A 20,048-nucleotide genomic window follows, 5' to 3' on the forward strand; every position below is an offset into this window, starting at 1 on the left:
ATCCGAATTAACGCATACAACACTATGATTCCGGCGATAGCTATGAAACCTTGCAGTGTCAGCTCCATTGCGGTCGTATCTATGGACTCTCAGTATTTGAGGGAATAAGGAAAGGGATAAAAGAGGCAGTTAAAGAAAAGCAAAAAAAAAGAGGTACCATAGTGGATGGCTCCGGAATAACTTAGAACACCTGGGGATATCTAACGTGCACTGACTTCGCACAGCACACGGGCGCCTTCTGCGTTTCTATCGCATCGAAACGCGGCCGCTGCAGTCGGGTTCGAAGCCGGGTACTCCGGCTCAGTAGTCCAGCGTCCTAACCACTGAGCCACCATGGCGGGTAAAGTATGAAACGCAACGTGCTTCGAGCGAATACGTTAATATTTGCACTTCATGTTTGTGGCCGACACATGCATTATGGCATGCCCCGGTAGTACAATTGGCCGCTAGATTTGTGGGTGAAATATTCGTCACTATGGACCTCTGACATCTTGTATTGCGTATTGAATGTGACACCGAGGCCGACTGCTTGATTTTGTTTTTTAACTAATATGTTAGGCTCCGTTTTCCATTATGTTGGAACGCGTTAAAGAAATGATTAAACGCGTTAAAGACACTTTAAATGATTAAAGAGTTGATTTTGGAGGGAAGGAAATGGCGCGGCAACTGCCTCACATATTTAGGTAGACATTCGAACTGCCCGTAAGGAAGCAATAAACGACACAGTAAAGGTAGTAAGGAAGATAGAAGTGCCGTAGTGGGGGGCTCCGGAATAATTTCGACTATTTGGGGATCTTTACCGTGCACATAAATCGTACAGCACACGGGCGCCTTCTGCGTTTCTCCTCCATCGGAACGCTGCCGCCGCTGTAGGGTTCGAACCCGGGTACTCGGGATCAGTAGCCGAGCGTTCTAAATTCTGAGCCACCGCGGCGGGTTCGCGTTCGAAGACTCGTCTTTGATTTTAAAAAATAGACGCGTAGTTGAAACAGAAACCCAAGATCTTACCAACCAGAAAAGGACATGCAGGTTCAGCCTGACCTTTGCCGCTTTGTACACGCTGCAGCTAAATCATGTGAGGGGCATTTCATGGTGACAATAGTAGGAGCCGCGCTTGCGTCCATACAAAGCGTATTTTTAGCATGGCCCACGGGAGGATACTCCTGATTAAGCTCCCATCATCAATCTTCTCCTTACTTTTTATTCTCCAGCGCATATGAGATAGCACTATTTAGTAAATTTGCGAACTAAACAATGTTTAGTATAAGGGCAGCGCCAAGGTTGTTCGTAGTCCGTCTTAAACATCTACGGTGGGAAGAGGGCAGAAAAGATGGAATCCTTGACTGAACAAAATGAAGGGTCGGCAAGAAAGACTAATTCCGCCAGCGAATGGTTCTACAATAGGATGTGTCTTCGTCTGTGCGCTAACACAAGTCCTGTTGTCAAAACAACGGCCATGCGAATGAGGCATCCCTCTATACTGTGCTTCAGTCTGAGTCTGTAACAGCGGTTACTTAAACAAGACGGTACAAAAGGACTCATTCTCTTCATTATGAACCAACTAGCCCGCCAGAACGTCCTTCTTCAGGTTACTCAAAGTTCCCGAAAAATGCCAGGCATCACTCGAAGCTTTACCTAGGAAGCATGTTATAGACTATGCATGATTCGTTTCATACCATGATGGCCTGCGTCCGCTCCTGCTCCCCCTTCTGCGTAAGGGACGCCGCCACCGTGCGTCCTCTTGGGGGATTCAGGCGCTGGAAGCTCGGGCCCTGAGCCAGGTGCACGAACTTTGAGACGCCCCTGATGGCCGCCAGGTTCCAGGAACTCGCCGTGATGCAGCGGAGGTAGCTCCTCACGATGTCTGCAGCCTTGAGGACGCGGCTGAACACAGCCGAATCGTTGTTGTGCACCAGCATCACTCTGCGCCTTGTGTCACACTTGAAGTTCAACTGGGAACTGAATCCTAAACGCCTGGTGCTTTTGTCGTCACGAGATCCGTTCGTTGCCAGTGCCATGGGCGTTTCTGCTGCCAATCCGCTGCGCGAGACGTTCGAAAGGTCTCGCGCGCATCTGCGGCCGACCTTTCGCCCCCTCCCTTCCCCTGTTATAATAATAATAATAATTGGTTTTGGGGGAAAGGAAATGGCGCAGTATCTGTCTCATATATCGTTGGACACCTGAACCGCGCCGTAAGGGATGGGATAAGGAGGGAGTGAAAGAATGGAAGAATGAGGTGCCGTAGTGGAGGGCTCCGGAATAATTTCGACCACCTGGGGATCTTTAACGGGCACTGACATCGCACAGCACACGGGCGCCTTAGCGTTTTTCCTCCATATTGAAAAAAATGGTTTTTAAGGAAAAGAAATTGCTCAATATCTGTCTCTCATCACGGCGCACACCTGAACTGCACCGTAAGGGGATAAAGGAGGAAGTGAGAGAAGAGGTGCCGCAGTGGAGGGCTGTGGAATAATTTCGACCACCTGGGAATCTTTAACTCGCACTTACATCGGAGAGCATACAGGCACCTTTTGCGTTTGAAGATGGAAATTGATAATAAGATTAATTGGTTTTGGGGGAAGTAACTGGCGCAGTATCTGTCTCAAATATCGTTGAACACCTGAACCACGCCGTAAAGGAAGGGTTCAAGGGATAATGGGGAAGGTATAAAAGAATAAAGTTAAGGGATAAAGGGATAAATCAGTAAATCAGTAAATGAAAATTGAAAATTGGTTTTTGAAAAATGAAATGACCCGCCGCGGTGGCTCAGTGGTTAGAGCGCTCGACTACTGATCCGGAGTTCCCGGGTTCGAACCCGACCGCGGCGGCTGCGTTTTTATGGAGGAAAAACGCTAAGGCGCCCGTGTGCTGTGTGATGTGAGTGCACGCTAAACACCCCTAAGTGGTAGAAATTATTCCTGAGACCTCCACTACCTCTTTCCGCATTTCATCTTTCACTCCCTCCTTTATACCTCCCCTTATTGCGCGGTTCGGGAGTCCACCGAGATATTTAAGAAGTTACTGCGTCATTTCCGTTCCTCAAAAAACCAACTTAAAATTTTCAATTCAACCAACGCGGTGGCTCAGGGGTTAGGGCGCTCGAAATGCAAAGGCGCCCGTGTGATATGCGATATCAGTGGACGTTAAAGATCCCCAGGTGTTGGAAATTACTCCATAGCCCTCCAAAACGGCACCTCTTTATTCCGTTCTTCTCTCAGTCCCACCTTTATCCATTCCCCTAAGACGATGTGCGGGTGTCAGCCGAGATGTGAAACAGATACTGCGCATTTCCTTTCCCCAAAAGCCAATTTTCAATCTCAGTGGTTAGGCGCTCGTCTACTGAGCCGGAGTACCCAGGTGGGAACCACACCACGGCGGCCATGTTTCGGTGGAGGTGAAACGCAAAGGCGCCCGTTTCCTGTGCGATGTCAGTGCACGTTAAAGATCCCCAGGTAGCCGAAAATAATCCAGAAACGTCCACTACGGCACCTCTTTCTTCCTTTCTTCTTTCATTCCCTCCTTTATCCCTTCCCTTACGGTGGGGTTCAGGTGTCCAACGATATATAAGACAGATACGGCGCCATTTCCTTTCCCCCCTAACAAATTATTATTATTAGTTAAGCTGGTTTTTGGTTCTGGAGGTAAGTAAATGGCGTAGTAATTGTCTCACATCGCGGTGGTCACCCGGACCACGCCGTAAATGAAGGAAAAAAGAGGGAGCGAAAGATGAAAGGAAGAAAGTGGTGCCGTAGTCGAGGGCTCCGGAATAATTTCGATCACCTGGGGATCTTTAACGTGCGCTTACATCACACAGAACACGGGCGCCTATGTGTTTCGCCTCCATCCAAACGCGGCGGGGAGGAAGCGAATTACTTTAAACAGTCTCCGTTCAATGGTTCTTTTGCGCACGAAATTCTGAAATAGGTGCCGATAATTTAGGTCCTCTTGTTAGGCTCACCCCCGCTGATATTGCTTTTGAAGAACGGAATGGCATGCGGTGTTTGAAGGCGCGCTGAAAGCAACTTCATGCCAATATCTTTTCGCGGGATGAATTGGTGCTTTATATCACTACTTGGGGAGCAAAAGGCGTATTTATGGCCGACAAAATCAGACGTCAATTTTTTCCGGCTGCTAAATTTATATTCGTGACGTCGAGACCAAAGCGACTCTATGACTATCTTTCAAAGTGAATAGCGGTGCAGCCTAGCCTCATTGATTCAAGTGCAAAAACTTCCTTAAGGTCATCGTAGTTTTTCTCCTTAATATGACCGTTGGTTGCGACGCCTATATTAAATGGTTTTGTTTTCTTTTCAATTAATTTTTAAATTTATAAACCTATTTTGAATTAACGTAACCTCTTCCAAGAATGCAGTATTCGATCCATGAAAATTGGTTTGGGGGAAAGGAAATGGCACAGTAACTGTCTCACATATCGCAAACTCCTGAACCCCGCCGTAAGGGAAGGGATAAAGGAGTGAGTTAAAGAGAAGGAAGAAAGAGGGGCCGTAGTGGGCATATTACTTGAGGAGAAGAAGAAGAAGAAGTGGCAGGCGACAGAATAATTGCGACCACCTGGGAATTCTAGCGATGCTTGAGGGAGCCGGTGTGAGCGGGCGCCTTTCGCGATACGTTCATGGCTTCCTGAGCGGGCGTACCATGCGCGTACGAGTAGGGAGTAAGCTCTCCAATTCTCGCCCGGTGGACATGGGCGTGCCGCAGGACTCTGTCGTATCAACATTTCTGGTTAATATGGCCATGTCGGCGGTGCCGGCCTCCCTGCCCACGAGCGGCCAACACCATGTGTACATGTCCATATATGCAAACGACATAGTTCTGTGGTGCCGGGGACCACCGGGCAAGGCGTTCCGCGTGCGGGGGTGCCTTCAAGAAGCCCTGAGCGCGATCGATGCTAGCATTCGCGGCCTTGGTCTGTCGATGAGCGCGGACAAATCGGTGGCCATGGCCTGGGTTTCGCGCTCGCGCGCGCACCTTGCGCCACTCTCACTGGACGGGACTCCGATTTCTTGGCGTAAATCGGTGCGGTACCTTGGCCTGGACATCTACTGGCGCCTTTCCTTCCGCCCCGCGGCGACCAAGGCCTGTCTGCAGATGAAGAGGATCACCGCTGCCATGCACAAGCTCACGAGGAACCTCTTAGGGTGCTGTACTGTCACCTATCCTCTTTAATATAGCCCTTCTCCAATTCCCCCACCAACTCGCCCAAATACCCGACATACATTTCAGCATCTATGCTGACGACATCACTATCTGGGCAAATCGACGCAGTGATGCCGACATGGAACACAACCTACAGTCGGCCCTCAACATCATCGGCTCATACGCTCGCGCGCGCGGCCTAGCCTGCTCCCCTTCTAAATCAGAACTCTTCTACCACCCCAGGCCGCACGACCCCGCCAACCCTCCCATCTCACTCACTCAAGGAAACCACCCCATTACCCTGGTCTCCAAGATTCGCATCCTGGGCCTCGTCCTCCACTCCCACGGCGTGCATGGCAACGCCATCCAAACTCTCCAGACCCAAGCCCAGCAAACCACCCGTCTCATTCGGCGCGTGCCGAACCGGCGCGCGGGTCTGCGAGAGCGGAACACTCTCCGCCTCACTCAAGCTTGCATCACGAGCCGCACGGCGTACTCATTCTTCTACCTCCCCCTAAAGCAGAAGGAGCGGGACCGCATCAACGAGCTCCTCGGGAGCTGCACGAAGGTTGCCCTCCGCCTACCCCCCAGCACCTCCACTACCCGGCTCCTCAACCTCGGTACCCACAACACGTTTGAGGAGCTGGCAGAAGCCACCCTAACAGCACAGCTGACTCGCCTGTCGAGTACCGCGGCAGGCGGCACTCTACTCTGTCAGCTAGGCATCACCCTGATCACCCATCCTACCGAGGGGGTTCCCCTACCTCCAGATCTACGCTCGCATCTCATCATCCTTCCCATCCCTAAGAACATGCACCCCGAGCACAACGGAAAACGCAGGACATCCCGCGTCAAAGCCCTGCACAAGCTCTACGGCAACAATCCCGAGGTAGCCTACGTGGACGCGGCAGCGTACTCGTCGGGCTCCCACTTGGTTCTCGCCGTCGCTAAATCTCAGACACGACTAATCGCATCACGATCCGTCACCACAGACTCATCGGAAATCGCAGAGGAAGCGGCCATTGCCCTCGCTCTTGCGTCCACCTCTGCCACCAAAATTCTCTCCTACTCAAAATCCGCCCTATCCAATTTCGCCAAAGGCCTGATATCCCACACCGCGGCTCGGCTTCTACGCTTCTGGCACCCCACCCACCCCGTAACCCTTATCTGGACCCCCGCACACGCAGGCCTCCCGGGTAAAGAGAAGGTCCACTCCCTCGCCCGAGGTCTCACTTTCCGGGCCAGCGTTGGACCTCCTCCGCCATCCCGGGAGCGTCTGCTTACCTTCAAAGATTTTCTTGCCTACTACCGAGATACCCGGCGCGTTTACGCACCGCAGGCTCCCTCCCTAACCTTAATCCAGGCCTCCCAATGGCGCCTACTCCAGACCCGAACTGCTCCCTACCCTATTCTCCTTCATGCCCGCTACCCCGATCATTTCCTTTCTTCTTGTAAGCTCTGCGGGAAACCGGGAGACTTCCTTCATGTCCTCCTCACATGTCCTGCCTTCCCACACCCTCCATCCCCCACCATGGCAGAGTCATACTGAGAGACTCTGTCTGTGTGTTGTTGCCAGGAATAAAGAAAAGGAAAGTGCACAGGCCTGCTCACTGGCTCAAGCCGCGCCACAATCGCTACCACGTGCAGATAGTACGAGAGTTGAAATATGAGATAGAAAGACAGCGTAGTAAAGAAGCTCTAAGGACAAGGCCGATCCTGGAGGTAGTGCATTACCGGGCCAACCGGTGGCGGAAGTGAAGCATCCTTCAAACTCTCCGCCAAATTTCCAAAAAGAAAGTCCAATTGGACCCGTAACCTATACTCTACGGGATCCATCCTGGCCAGCTCCGCTGCTGCTGACATGCGCCGGACAATTACCGGCTCCCTGAAGCGGATAGCCCTCCAAGGGCTGTCCTTTGCCCTGTAAGGGCAGTCCCCTAAGGGTTGCCTCGTGCCATGTTAAGGGGTTTGCCCCCCTCGGTATTTGGCAATAAATGTTTAAGCCACCACCACCACCACCGCTCGAGGCCAGGCATCTCCCAGCAAGCCGCGCTGTGGCTATACAATTCCGCAGCTTTGGGGGCGGTGCTCTATGCGCTGCCGCTCGTTACAGTGCGCAAGCCGTGCTGGAAAGAACTCGAGCTCCAGCATCGCAAATCCCTGCGCGTGTGCCTAGGCCTACTAAAAACTCGCAGTGCGCCGCAACGTTGGCAGAGGCAGGAGCGTGGCCACTTGAGCCCCAAGCAACGCGCAGGGCACTGAATCACCTCGACCGGCTTCATCGCGCACCGGACGGCGGCTCGCTACTGCAGCGTATGCACTCGCACCCGTGCTCACGAATGGGCGCGGCGCTGCTCGAGTATGCGCAATTGACGCAAGGCCCCCCCCCCCCCCCCCCCCTTACGGCTCCTGCGAGCCCTGGCCTGCTGCCTCGGAGGTACAGCGAGAGATCGTCGGCATTGCGGGAAAGCGGAGCACACCCCTCTGTGCTGTGCAGAGCTGGCCAGAGCCGTCATGCACGAGGAGCTCCAGGACCATCTCCTCTTGTACACCGATGGCTCAGTGGCCCGCGACAGCTGCTCCCTTGCAGCGGCGGCTACCATCCCCGCCCTGCGACTGCACAGCCAGCAACACGCAACCTTCTTGGGCTCCTCCACCACGGCGGAGTTGATGGGGATGCGGCTCGGGCTGGACCTGCTGCTCACCCTAGACCCTCCGCCGCCCAGCAGTGCTCAACTGTGCGACTCCCGCGCCACCCTCAGCCGCCTGCAATCTAACGGCCGCGGTACCCCACTAGTGCGGGAAATTCGCTCGCGCATTGAGCGCCTCGCGCAGAGAGGATGTGCCATGCGTGCACAGTGGGTGCCCGGTCACTGCGGCATCGCCGGCAACGAAGCTGACGACCTCACGACCGCTGCACACCAACTACCTGCCAGCGATCTGCCCCTTGCGCTGGAGGACGTGCGTGCGGCCATCCACGACCATCTCCGAAAGCAGTACCCCGAACCACGCATCGCAGGAGGTGAGCGCATCGACAGTATTACCGGCTGTCGCGCAATTACACGGTCACAACGTGTAATGATCCTCCGCGCGCGCATTGGCTGCTTGTGGCCCGGGGAACGACGGGAACGTCACGGAATCGCGACGAGTGACGCGTGTGACGGATGCGGTGCAGAGGAAACACTAGAACGCCTGCTCCTTCACTGTGCCGCGTTCGCCGATGCTCGTCGCGATATGCTCGCGGCCTATAGGGCGCAGGGCGTGCTACTAGGCTCCATCAAGACGTGGCCGCAGGGCAGTGCGCAAACTCGTGAGCGAACTTTGGTGAACCTCTGTGCATTCCTCGAACACACGGGCTTGACGTCCCGTCTGTTCTCCGTCAGGCAGTTACACGCAGTGACCGAACGCTCCGCGAGTTCTACCTTGAACGATTAATAACTGGACGCCCCACACCAGTTGTAACCAACACAGTGCTGTGCGCGTTTTACTTCCTCCAACATGAACTAATCACGCGCAAAACCTGGACACCTTTCTTATTGTTTAAATAGGTTCTATATATTACTTATCCTCTATCCTCTCTACTGTCCCCTCACCTCTTTCACTTCATTTCTCCATTCTGCCTGTTATCCTTTATTTCCGATGCCCCAGCTCAGGTGTTTCAGTATCGATGGCAGATGTCGGGGCTAGCAAAAATCTTTTCCTTCCTTTTTCCTATTATTTTAATAAAAAACCCTACCCCCACCATTAAATTATTCCGGAGCCTTCCACTGTTGCCTCCATCTTCCTTTCCTTCTTCCACTCCCACCATATCTCAACTTACGGTCCTGTTCGGGTGTCCACCGAGATATGTGAGACAGTTGCTGCTGCATTTCCTTCCCTCAAAAACCAATTTTCATATTCTTTTTCCGCGACTGATTTTCGTTACCCGCTACGGTGGTTCAGTATTTAGGGCGCTCGGCTACTGATCCGGTGTACCCGGGTTCCAACCCGACCGCGGGGGCAGCGTTTCGATGGAGCAAAACGCTCTGGCGCCACTGTGCTGTGCGATGTCAGAGCACGTTAGAGATACACAGGTGGTCGAAATTATCCCGGAGCCCTCAACTACGACATCTTCCTTCCTTTCTTGGAGTCCTTCCTTCATCAGTTCCCCTACGGCACGGCTCACGTGTCCGTGTGACAAATACTGCGCCATTCCCCTTCCTTAAAACCCGATTTTCATATTTTAACTGATTTTCGCAGAAATCATTCGGGGGACGGCGTCACTGCTAGCACACTCTACATATTGGGATTCGCTCTCGATAACTGCCAGGTTCCAGTCTACCGCGAATGGCTTCAAATTATATTTAGAACTCTTTGCGAGAAGCCACGTGGCACCCTATTCAGCCAGGCGTGCGTAATAAACAATGTTGACTGTTTTTTTCAAGCCTTTTTTTAAATTTTTTTTGGGCGGAAAGGAAATGTCGCAGTATCTGTCTCATATATCATTGGACATCTAGACGGCGCCGTAAGGGAATAGGTAAAGGAGAGAGTGAAAGAAGGGAAGAGAGAGGTGGCGTAGTGGAGGGCTCCGGAATAATTTCGACCACCTGGGGCTCTTTCAAGACTGACAAATTCGCTTCCAGAGGCCGTCATCATCATCATAATTTCTGCGGTGGCTCGGGTTACGCTCTTTTTCTGTATTCGTTATGCAAGCTTAAACGCTTCAAAAGCATAGAAATATATGCTTTCGAAATATGCTTCTGCCTATAAATATGTGTACAATGAAAGCAACTGTCAAGCAATAATAGTGATCCTACAATAGCGGGATTCATTAATTGTGCGGCAATTCATGGATATTACTGATTGATATTTCTTATATATGGCGACTGTTTTCTTTGGAAATTTAAAAAGGTTGCGAAATTTCCCGGCTTATAATGTTAACTTTGGATAACCATATTTTTATCATAACAGCTTCCGCAAGGCAAGACCTGTTATTGGACCAATGTGGCCAGCAGGGCCTCGTTTAGAACTAATTGATCACCTTTCTCTCTTCGTTAATATTGCAACACTGTTTCAATTGATTGCAGTCATAATATTACTCAGTCACTCGCCATTCTCTTTACTTCTTCCACAGAGAAGACAGTAAAATTAATTATCCTTCTACTACTCGAATGATTTTCCGGTCGAAACACTCGTTACGTTGGGCGTTCCCAAGGTCGAATAAAAAAAATGAAGCAGAACGCAAAATATGCACCCTGGACAATTCCCGCCGCGGGTATGCGCCATTAAGACCACTGATCTCCACTAGGTGGAGATCAGTGATCAAGCCTGAGGACACCATCATCAGCAGCAGCAGCACCTTCACGCCCGACGCAGCACGAGCTATTCCGAACGTGGCACGCGGGCCATCGGACGCTGCGACCAGCAGAAACGCTGCTGAAGGACATCGAACGAGGGCAACCGCTCTTTAGGCTTCCGAGGCAACCCTATCATGCTCGGGCTCAGGTGGAAGCGCATTCGAGCGCATCGGGACATGCCAGCGTTCAGCACCGAGGACGGTGGGAGCCCTTTACGCAGCTGCGAAACCACGGCGAGTACCTGGGGCTCCGACCTGGAAATCTCCGGGGCCGGCACACGCTTCGCACGGTGGGAGCAGCGCCCGGGCTTCCAGTGCCTGAATGTCCTTGAGAGGACGCAACTCAGAGAGATGGGGCAGCCTCCAAAGCACGCACCTCAGGGAGCGTCCTATGGGGATTCCGAGGACACCACGAGGGCTTCGCACCTGGTAACGGAGTCATCCGAGCCGGCAGGGCCCTTTGAGGTAAGGAACGCGTCGCATGCTTAGTCTACGAGATCTTTACAAAACGCCTCTAGTGTTGCGCGCATTTTCTACCGAGAAACTGGTGTGTTTTGTACAATCCATTCATTAGAAGCAATTCAGTAGGTAGAACGCGGCGGTGTTACGCGCAGGGCATTTTTCTAGGTGGATACCACCGCTAAGTACCTTGAAGCGTGACTAGTGTCCTTTGATTTCCTTTCCTCAAAACCAACGCAGGCTTTACACTGAATAAGACAACACGGGAAACTAGACAAAATGGGCTTCCCGCTTTAGGCTTCCCTGTCGTTAATGCCAATAAGCTTTAGCTTTAAGCCGCTTAGCTAAAATCGAAAAATTGCTTTCTGCATTTTGAGGCAAACGGTTCAATGATGCAGCGTGAACACATTGGATGAATTTTCTGCTCGCTCCGACGATATTTAGCACCCCCCGCGGTCGCTTAGAGGTGCGGCGTTCCGTTATGCGCACGAGAATGCGGGAGGGAATCCCGGCGACGGCAGCCGAATTTCGATATCAGCTATGCAAAGACGCTCGCGTGCTGTGCGAAGCCATCGTAAGGTAAATAACGCCACGTGACGCAAATTAGTCCAGAACCATCAAAAACAGCGTATGCGTAGCTCTGGGCTGTAAGGCCCCACAGACCATCCAAATATCGTTTTATAACATATTATAGTATGCCGTGCCGTATTCCACCGATGATTCATTGGAGTGTTCTTCTTAAATCTTCTGTATTCATGCATAACAGACAGATGTCCTTTTGTTGTAGATATGTGGAGGTTCAAGGTGTGTGGCGGACTGCGTGGGCTCCTCTGCATTGCGATTTGGTCAGCGTGCTGGGAAGCCGTAATTGGCAGCGCTCGAAGGCAGTGCAAAATATGACGTTAAAATTCATTTACCGCGCAGCTCCAAATCTGTAACTGCAACCAGGAATATAATTCTCAAGAAGTCTGAACTTCCTAATAAACGCGGCACGAATTCCTTCTGACGTGAGCCACGAATATCAGTGCTATGCCCAAGTCCTTCATTAATCGTTTACAACTCGTAGACCTTATTACTTTTAGACATCTAAACCCTTCAAATTTTCGTCCACTGCCCCCTTTTGTAGTCCGCGTCTGTTAGCGCAGTGCCCCCCCCCCTTTAATGTACGCAGAAGCAACGAAGTGCCCAGCTAGGCCATCTATGCCACTTCAAATGAAAGTTCTTTACTATATCTTTTGTTTAGTATCAGTTAAAAAAAATCTACAGTTCAGCAAACGGTCTCTTGCCAGGAATATTCGAAAGCGAGGAATACAAACCGTGCATTTGCTGTGCACCTGCCATTAAGAAAATTGCGGGATTCGTGGTTTTTCCTGACGTTCTGCAAATATGAATTGCATGTTGTCGCGACAATGTTTCCCGGCAGCCCCTAGGAGTCAGCGCCCTCGAGGAGGCGCTTTGTATGGCCGTGTGATCCCACTGTTAATGGCCGTCGCATTCCTTCTAGTGCGGCCTGTGCAGGCGGCGTTCTGCAGCACCGCTATTCCGGCAACATTTAGTGCGGAATTCTAGCCAAAATAATGGAATTTTTTTTAACGAGGAAAGTAAATGGCATTGAATTGCGGGAATTTTGGCGAACCGCGCTGTAAAAGACCGGATAAAGGAGGGAGTGAGAAAAGAAAAGGAAAACGAGGTGACGCAGTGCAGAGCTCAGGAATAATTTTGATCACCTGGGGACTGATCCGGAGTTCCCGGGTTCGAACCCGACCGCGGCGGCTGCGTTTTTATGGAGGCAAAACGCTAAGGCGCCCGTGTGCTGTGCGATGTCAGTGCACGTTACAGATCCCCTGGTGGTCGAAATTATTCCGGAGCCCTCCACTACAGCACCTATTTCTCTTCTTTCACTCCCTCCTTCATCCCTTCCCTTACGGCGCGGTTCAAGTGTCCAACTATATATGAGACAGATACTGCGCCATTTCCTTTCCCCCAAAAACCAATTATTATTATTACTGGGGGCCTCTAACGTGCACTGCCATCGCACAGCACACGGCCGCTTTGCGTTTCGCCTCTGTAGAAACGCTGCCGCCGTGGTCGGGTTCCTAACAGAGACTCCGTTGATTTTGAGGAAGGAAAGGCGCATAACTGGCTCTCTGCGTTAGTGCATAGCTCAATCGCATTTCGTTGTACGTGGCGGTGGTGGCGGTGGCTTTGGAACGTTAAACACCCTTAAATCATAACTATTTTATGGAGTATAACGTTGCAAAATGACTGATGCTATTAGAAACGCTGTAGTGGAAGGCTACGGATAATTTCGACAACTTGGGTATCTTTATTGCCACCGAAATCGGACAGTACACGGAGCACGAGAATTTCGCTTCCACCGAAATGCGACCGCAGCGACCGCTTTTGTAACCGTGTCTTTTCGAGTCAGCAGCCGAGCTACAGAACATCTATGCCGTCGCGGCGGCGAGAGAAATTTAGAGATTTATTGCGGTACTTTTTACTTTTCTTGCGGTCTAGATTAACTTGAAGCCCCTCATACCGCACATTATGGTATAATTAGGAGGGCAATTTGTGTGCACAAATTGGTACAATTTCTTCAGACTCTATACAATGAAGTACCAATAGAGTTTGGCAGCATTTTTATTTCCTAAACCATACCGTAACGGTGGCCTAGTGCTTTGAGCATCCGTCTCGCGTGCGGCGGTTGCGGCGTGCGATCTCCAGTGCCGCCGGTACCCACCGGTGATACAATAGACACAATGTTTCCCTTGGCATGGAGCTCTGTTTCTTTTTAAGAGGGTGGGGGGGGGGGCGGGCGGTGAAATGCTTCGGGAATTGGTTTTTGACTCCAACTTGAGCAGAAGAAAACAGCTTGTGTGTGGCAGTCTTCAGCCCTGCACCATAACATTTCACAACCATCATCACCGCCCCTTCCTATACGCGCGCTGGGACGCAGCACCGTATTTGTCTCCGGCACAAAGCATAAGCTCTGAATTCAAACTACATCTTGGCTAACTAATCCTGTTTCGAACTGCAGCTTAATTCAGGAGACAATGGGGAAAGCTTGCAAAACTCTTTCTGCCCTTGTCTAGTCCGAAATCGATGTTTCTTGTCGTTATAGGCTTATTGAGCTCCCGGCTGCATTTTTATGGAGGAAAAACGCTAAGGCGCCCGTGTGCTGTGTGATGTCAGTGCACGTTAAAGATCCCCAGGTGGTCGAAATTATCCCGGAGCCGTCCACTACGGCACCTCTTTCTTCCTTTCTTCTTTCACTCCCTCCTTTCCCCTTCCCTTATGGCGCGGTTCAAGTGTCCAATGATATATAAGACAGATACTGCGCCATTTCCTTTCCCCAAAAAACCAATTATTATTATTATTATTGAGCTCCCGGTTTTTGCTTCACTGTTCTAGCTTCCTCAACAAAGTAATACTGGCGCCAATGCCGACGACACCAGCCCCGCGACGAGCTTCACGTGCTCGGACCCAGACGCCATCTCGGGCGGCAGGCGCTTTGCGCGTCCAGCGCAGCGTCCTGGCGTCACCCGTCACGAGCTCCGCGAGGCGCTTCATCTGCGCCAGGTGCTGTGGGCCGCGCAACGCGCATCCAAGGAAGCCATCATTGGCGGCGCAGGAACTCCCGCATGTCGTGCACATTGACCGGAGGCGCTTTCCGAGGCTACGCTGGGCGAGCAGGTAAAGAAATCATGATGTCCTACAATCAGTAAGTATTTAACTTGAAGAGCTGCTTGTGTTGCGGACAGTTTTTCGTGCACGTACGTGAAACACGAACTGTTCGCAAAAGCTTTCCCCGACACTTGCATTCGATCTGTGTTGATGAGGTGCTACCGACAGAGCTACTCCTGTAGTTTCAATGTACTGCATGCTCTATTGCGAGACACGTGGTGCACTCTGCGACTGTCTGCCACCTAACTGAAAATCTGTTCCTTCGTGGATCGTAACCACCGGTAGCATGACAACTTTAGTGCGCGATGTGAATTATATACAGGGTGTTTCACCTATTATTGCCAAAACAATAGCGTACAAGCTTTCACCTGTGCCCGTACGTGGCTACTTTGAGGTTAAATGCTCGGAGATCGGTCAGTTTACCACACCTTGTGTAGGAGAAAGGGCCGTAACGGGTTTTCCGCACAATGCGCATATGGAGGGCTACGTACCGCACTCTGCATGGAGAGTTGCGTGGTGCAGTGTACGGTTGGTTGCCACCTAACTGAAAATCTTAGTGCCCTCCGCGGCTCGGCGCCAACCCGTATCATGATCGACGTATTGCTGAATATGAGGGATACATAGTGCTGGATATATAGTGCAACACGCTAAGTTGGGCAATAGTCCTCTGAGACCTTGACGTTTTCACTCCTGACATTGTAATCACTGCGAAAATCATACAACCGCAGCTGGTTAAAGACCGAATATATGTAACAAATAATCTAGAAAATACTGCTGGCTGTATGAACGCTAGGAACAACCAAGCAAGATAAAATGCAAAGCTCGCAAACGTATTCGTCTCTTTTCTTCTGCGCAATGTAGTGACAGAAATATTTATGGCTTGATAAGATAGGGACCACCATCACTGACGCCAAAGTTTCATTTTCGAACTAGTGAACAGTACGGTTTCCTGAAACAAGTGATAGGACAGTGCCTGCAGTTTTGGAGTGTTGTGAGGTCACTAAAATTTTCGTTTTTTCCAGAAACTGCTGCTAATAATACGCCTAAACGTACACTAATACAACGACCCCTTAAAATCTACATACTTACAGATGGAATTTGCTTCCTCGTTGCTCATCTATCGTTTACCTAGATTTCCAAGTTATAGGATCCAAATGATGCGATTTAGTTATCCCTTCCTAATGAAAGATCACATCAATAGCATCACACAGCTAAAGTCCTAGCTGTAGTACCGAAGAGCAAATATTCGTGTTTACTTGCTAGGCGCGAATCATTTCGTGGAAATGAATTTCACCGATTAATCACTGAAACACGAAACATATTCCGACAATAGGTACAAATTCGCGTTTCCGTTTTACCGAAGATAAAATTAACTGAGCTAGCAATATCGCTGACTCATTTCGACCTTACTACTACTGATGAGCGTTCGCTTCACGAAAGCAGGTCTCTTACGTCTTCTCTTCACACTTTCTAATGCTGGCCAGTTTTGCTAACTTCACTCTGTAGTGTCTCTAAGCTGCGCCAGCCCCGCAAGGGTTCTGGGATCACCCAAAGCAGCGGTTCAGTCACTTCAGTACCTTTAACTAGCAGAAACTCTATATGGAGAAAACGAAAGCATTGGTCATGGTATCTAATAAATGCGACATGATAGCGGCTGATTGAAGGACGTGGTTTACGAGTCTTGCTGTGTGAAAAATTCTTCAGAGGTTGCAAGGAAATGCGGAGCACGTGTAAGTGGGTCCCCGATCTGAAGCTGCACAGGTGAGGTGCGTAAAAAGAAATTGTGAGGAGACGCCCTGCGGCAGCAAATTGTTCCTCTCGGCTGGATCAATATTACCTCAGTTTTGTGAATGTTAATGCCGACTGCATACTAAGAAAGTGCTCTCCAACCAGTATCGCATTTAAAATGTTGCACCTTTTCGCAAGACTGAAGCATGGATGAGTTCGTTGAAACGCTCCGCATTTCTATCTGGTATTAAAAGTCCAATATTTGTGAGCACTCCTTTAAAAGCTTCGTACAGATTGGTGGAGCCAAAGAACCCTCGTTAGTCAGAACCTAACTGAGTGCTCACCACTGCATGGGGCCTCCTCTCTGAAGATGCGCCATCACCGTCATATGAAAGGCGAACAGGATAACGCATCCTGGGACACAAGATTATTAATTAGCAGGTTATTAGCAGATGGAGGTTAAGTGCAGGCGCTGCCTGTTTTCCTCGCAGCGTTTCGATCTTGTTCGTGTTTCATTTGACTCCTTTATTAACTTTAGCATATGAGGTCGCATCAGTATAATATCTCCGCTGATTAGTCCTTGATTTCCGGTGCAAATTCAAGCCTTTTTCTCAATCTTCACACGCGCAGCCTTCTGCAACAACGCCAACTGATGGGGGAGTAAGGATGATATAGTAAGGCTAACACAGCTCATCTCCACACGGACGGGAGAAGCGCTGTGTCTTGTGTCCTCTTCCTTCGTCCTTGTGCAGGTGCGCTGGTTTAGCCGCAGAAATGTGCAGTGGCCCAAAGGCCACTCGCCAGGTGAAATGGCACATAAACACGCGATTCGAGGCATTCGCGTAAGCGGCGGCCGTCACCTTCACCTCCGTCATTCTCGTCCTTTCAGGTGCACTCGCTCCACCACCACCTTCCTCTTTCGACGTCTTCTCACAAGCCCACGACGGCACCACGCCAGCCAGTCTCGCCCTGCTGCTCTTGCTGGTTGTGGCAAGAGCGATTTCCAGGGCAATGGTGGCGCCTGAATAGCGTAGCAGGAATTCTTAGTGAATCGTGAATGGAGTATTTGTATGTCACGTTTATTAAATTTATGGTATGTAACGCGCTAGCACAGTGCATTTTGTTTCTTTCGTTTGTACGGAGTGACAAGTGCTTTGGGTTCCATACATTGAAATATTTTTTTCTGTAAAATGGCGCGAATTCGACTGGTTATCGGCGCCTTAGCTACTCTACCTTTTACTATGCCACCACTTTAAGGTCCAAGGGATATTATGATGCCTCACTTTCCCTCTGTTTGCCTCCTGCGTCTCTCTGCACTCCATAGGATACCATTTTTCGTCATAATGAGAGTTAGCATCGGCACACTTTCCCGCTCCCTGCCATTGCTCACTTCTCATAACGAGCCCGCGATCCTGCATGCGACATCATCTGTCTTCGGACTCTCTTCGCATATCAGCATTTGCGCCAGCAAACCACAATTGCTACATGGGAACTAAAGTGACCGGCGTCCCCTTCGTGTAGGGGAAGCAAGAAATTGCTGGTGGTTTAGCTCTGGTTAGCTCTGGTCGAAAGCGGAAAACTGCGTCTCCCTGGCTACGTTTGTGCTCGAGCGGCTGGCGTTTTCCATAGGTAGCCACAGTGACACACACACACAGTAGTAGGCATTTTTTGTTTGTTAAACATCTTGTTTTCTTCAAAAAGATGTTAAAGGCGCTCACACAAGGGAGTATATATTTAATAAAGCTTCGGTGATATTTACAACTGTACTATTGCTCGTTCTATGCGGATATATGGAACCAAATCCGGTTTCAAACGACGAGCAAACGCTGCAGATAATTTTAGAAAGCGAAACTGAAAAACTTTTTTTTTGGGGAAAGGAAATGGTGCAATGGGAGACAGATGTCATTTTCTTTTCTTAAAGCCACGGCGCTGTTCGGGTGTCCACTGAGATATGTGAAACAGGCGTCATTTACTTAACACAAACTTTATTTCGCTTTCCTTTCGTTACGGCGCGATTCAGGTGTCAACCGATATATGCGAGACAGGCGTTATTTATTTTCTTTAAAACCTTCATTTTCCTTTTCTTATGGGCGCGGTTCGGGTGTCCACCGAGATATGTGAGACAGACGTCATTTCCTTGTTTCTCCTCTAGGTACATTCAAGGTCAAACTTGCGACCCCAGTGACGGCTCCAAAAGCTGGCGTAGGGAAGCCTTTGCCTTCAAAAATTGCAGTCTACCCTTGCTGGCCCAGTCCAGTCGCACTGGCGCGTTCAGGTCATAAACCTGCAGAAGCTGGAGAGCACACATTCTCAGCACTTGCGTAAGGCAGAAACCAACTCTCACCTCTAGGGTACCACATTGAATACACTACTACCAAATAGACCAAGATCATTGGGCAGCACAGCAGGCTCCCTGGAGTGTTCCCCAGAGAAATTTCCACTGAAATTTGATTCCACGAAACTTCCCTCTCTTGCTCAAGTGGAAAATCCTACCACATTATATCGCATGCATACATACAGCGAGCTGACGCCGGCCTATCGCGCCGAGTGGCAGCTCTGCCCTCTGCCCTACTCGTCCCTTGCCATCAACCACCAAATCCTGTGGCGCCGTTTGCAAACCAGAACCCAACCCCAACCCCTACCTGCTATTCCGCATGCACACTGGTGACTTTACTGCATCCTGTTCTTTCTACTTCCACCGCATTGCTACCCTAACACGTATACTCATGGAGTTCCCGGCTGACCCACCACCGCTGAGCTCGGAGCTCTCCACATGGGAGGGACGGGAGGCCTCACAGCACGCGACGTAACCGCACCGGCAGAAGACCGCCACCACGCTGGCCTCGGATGTGCTGCAGCCACATGAACTGTCAGACTAGACCTAGTGCAGTGAGGCCGTGCCTGGCCCGGGCTAGCAGCCCACACCAGTGGAGATAAAGTTTTATCTCTCTCTCTCTCTCACACACACACACACATCAGGAAGGTGCTCCGCGCCAGCAACGGACCTTCGGATCACATAATAGCCGCGACTACAAGACCACGGTGAGCACGTCCTCTGTGTCCAATAGTGACTGTAAACACGCAAGCCACTTCGGACACTGCTACCGGCCGAATAATGGCCGCCACTCGTTTACAGTGCAGCTCGGACCATGATCGGCGAAACAGCGCAAAAAAGGTATGGCCGAAGTAGTAGTAGTACGTGCACTTTGAACGAACATCATTTTAGCGAGAGAGAGAGAGGTTTATTGATAGGAAAGGCAGAGAGGTTGGCCTGAAAAATATCTGGCCTGATACTCTGCTCTGGGAGACGGGAAGAAGAGATAAAAGAAGGTCACGATGGGGGACGATGATGACGGGAGGAGGCAGATGAAAAACTACTTTAAAAAAAACAAAGCACACTTTCTGACATCACAAACGCGAGACAAGGTCCGTGTCGCTCAAAAAGCGTGAGAGCGCTCGCGTTGCCTTTACAGTTCTAAAACTATCTGGCCAAGCGCCGAGGATCAAATGCTCAGAGAGGAGCGATGTGTCCATAGGCTTCAGAGCAGATGCGAGTATGAGTCTTTCACGTGCATACGCTGGACACGCCACTAACGAAGTGACCATTAACCCTGAGCGAATAGTCTTTATGTAACCATTTCTCTATATGCATATATGTGTGTGTATATTTCTCTATATGTAGTCT

The 20,048-nt window shown here is 50.4% G+C and overlaps 1 non-coding gene across 1 annotated transcript; it reads left to right on the top strand.

The window, feature by feature from the left end:
• The first annotated feature begins 2,755 nt into the window (after positions 1-2,755).
• TRNAS-ACU (transfer RNA serine (anticodon ACU)) lies at positions 2,756-2,827 on the top strand. The gene has a single exon. It is a non-coding gene; the product is annotated as a tRNA-Ser (tRNA).
• The last annotated feature ends 17,221 nt before the right edge of the window (positions 2,828-20,048 follow it).

The sequence above is a fragment of the Amblyomma americanum genome, chromosome 2 (genome assembly GCF_052857255.1).
Source record: "Amblyomma americanum isolate KBUSLIRL-KWMA chromosome 2, ASM5285725v1, whole genome shotgun sequence".
Classification (NCBI taxonomy): domain Eukaryota; kingdom Metazoa; phylum Arthropoda; class Arachnida; order Ixodida; family Ixodidae; genus Amblyomma; species Amblyomma americanum.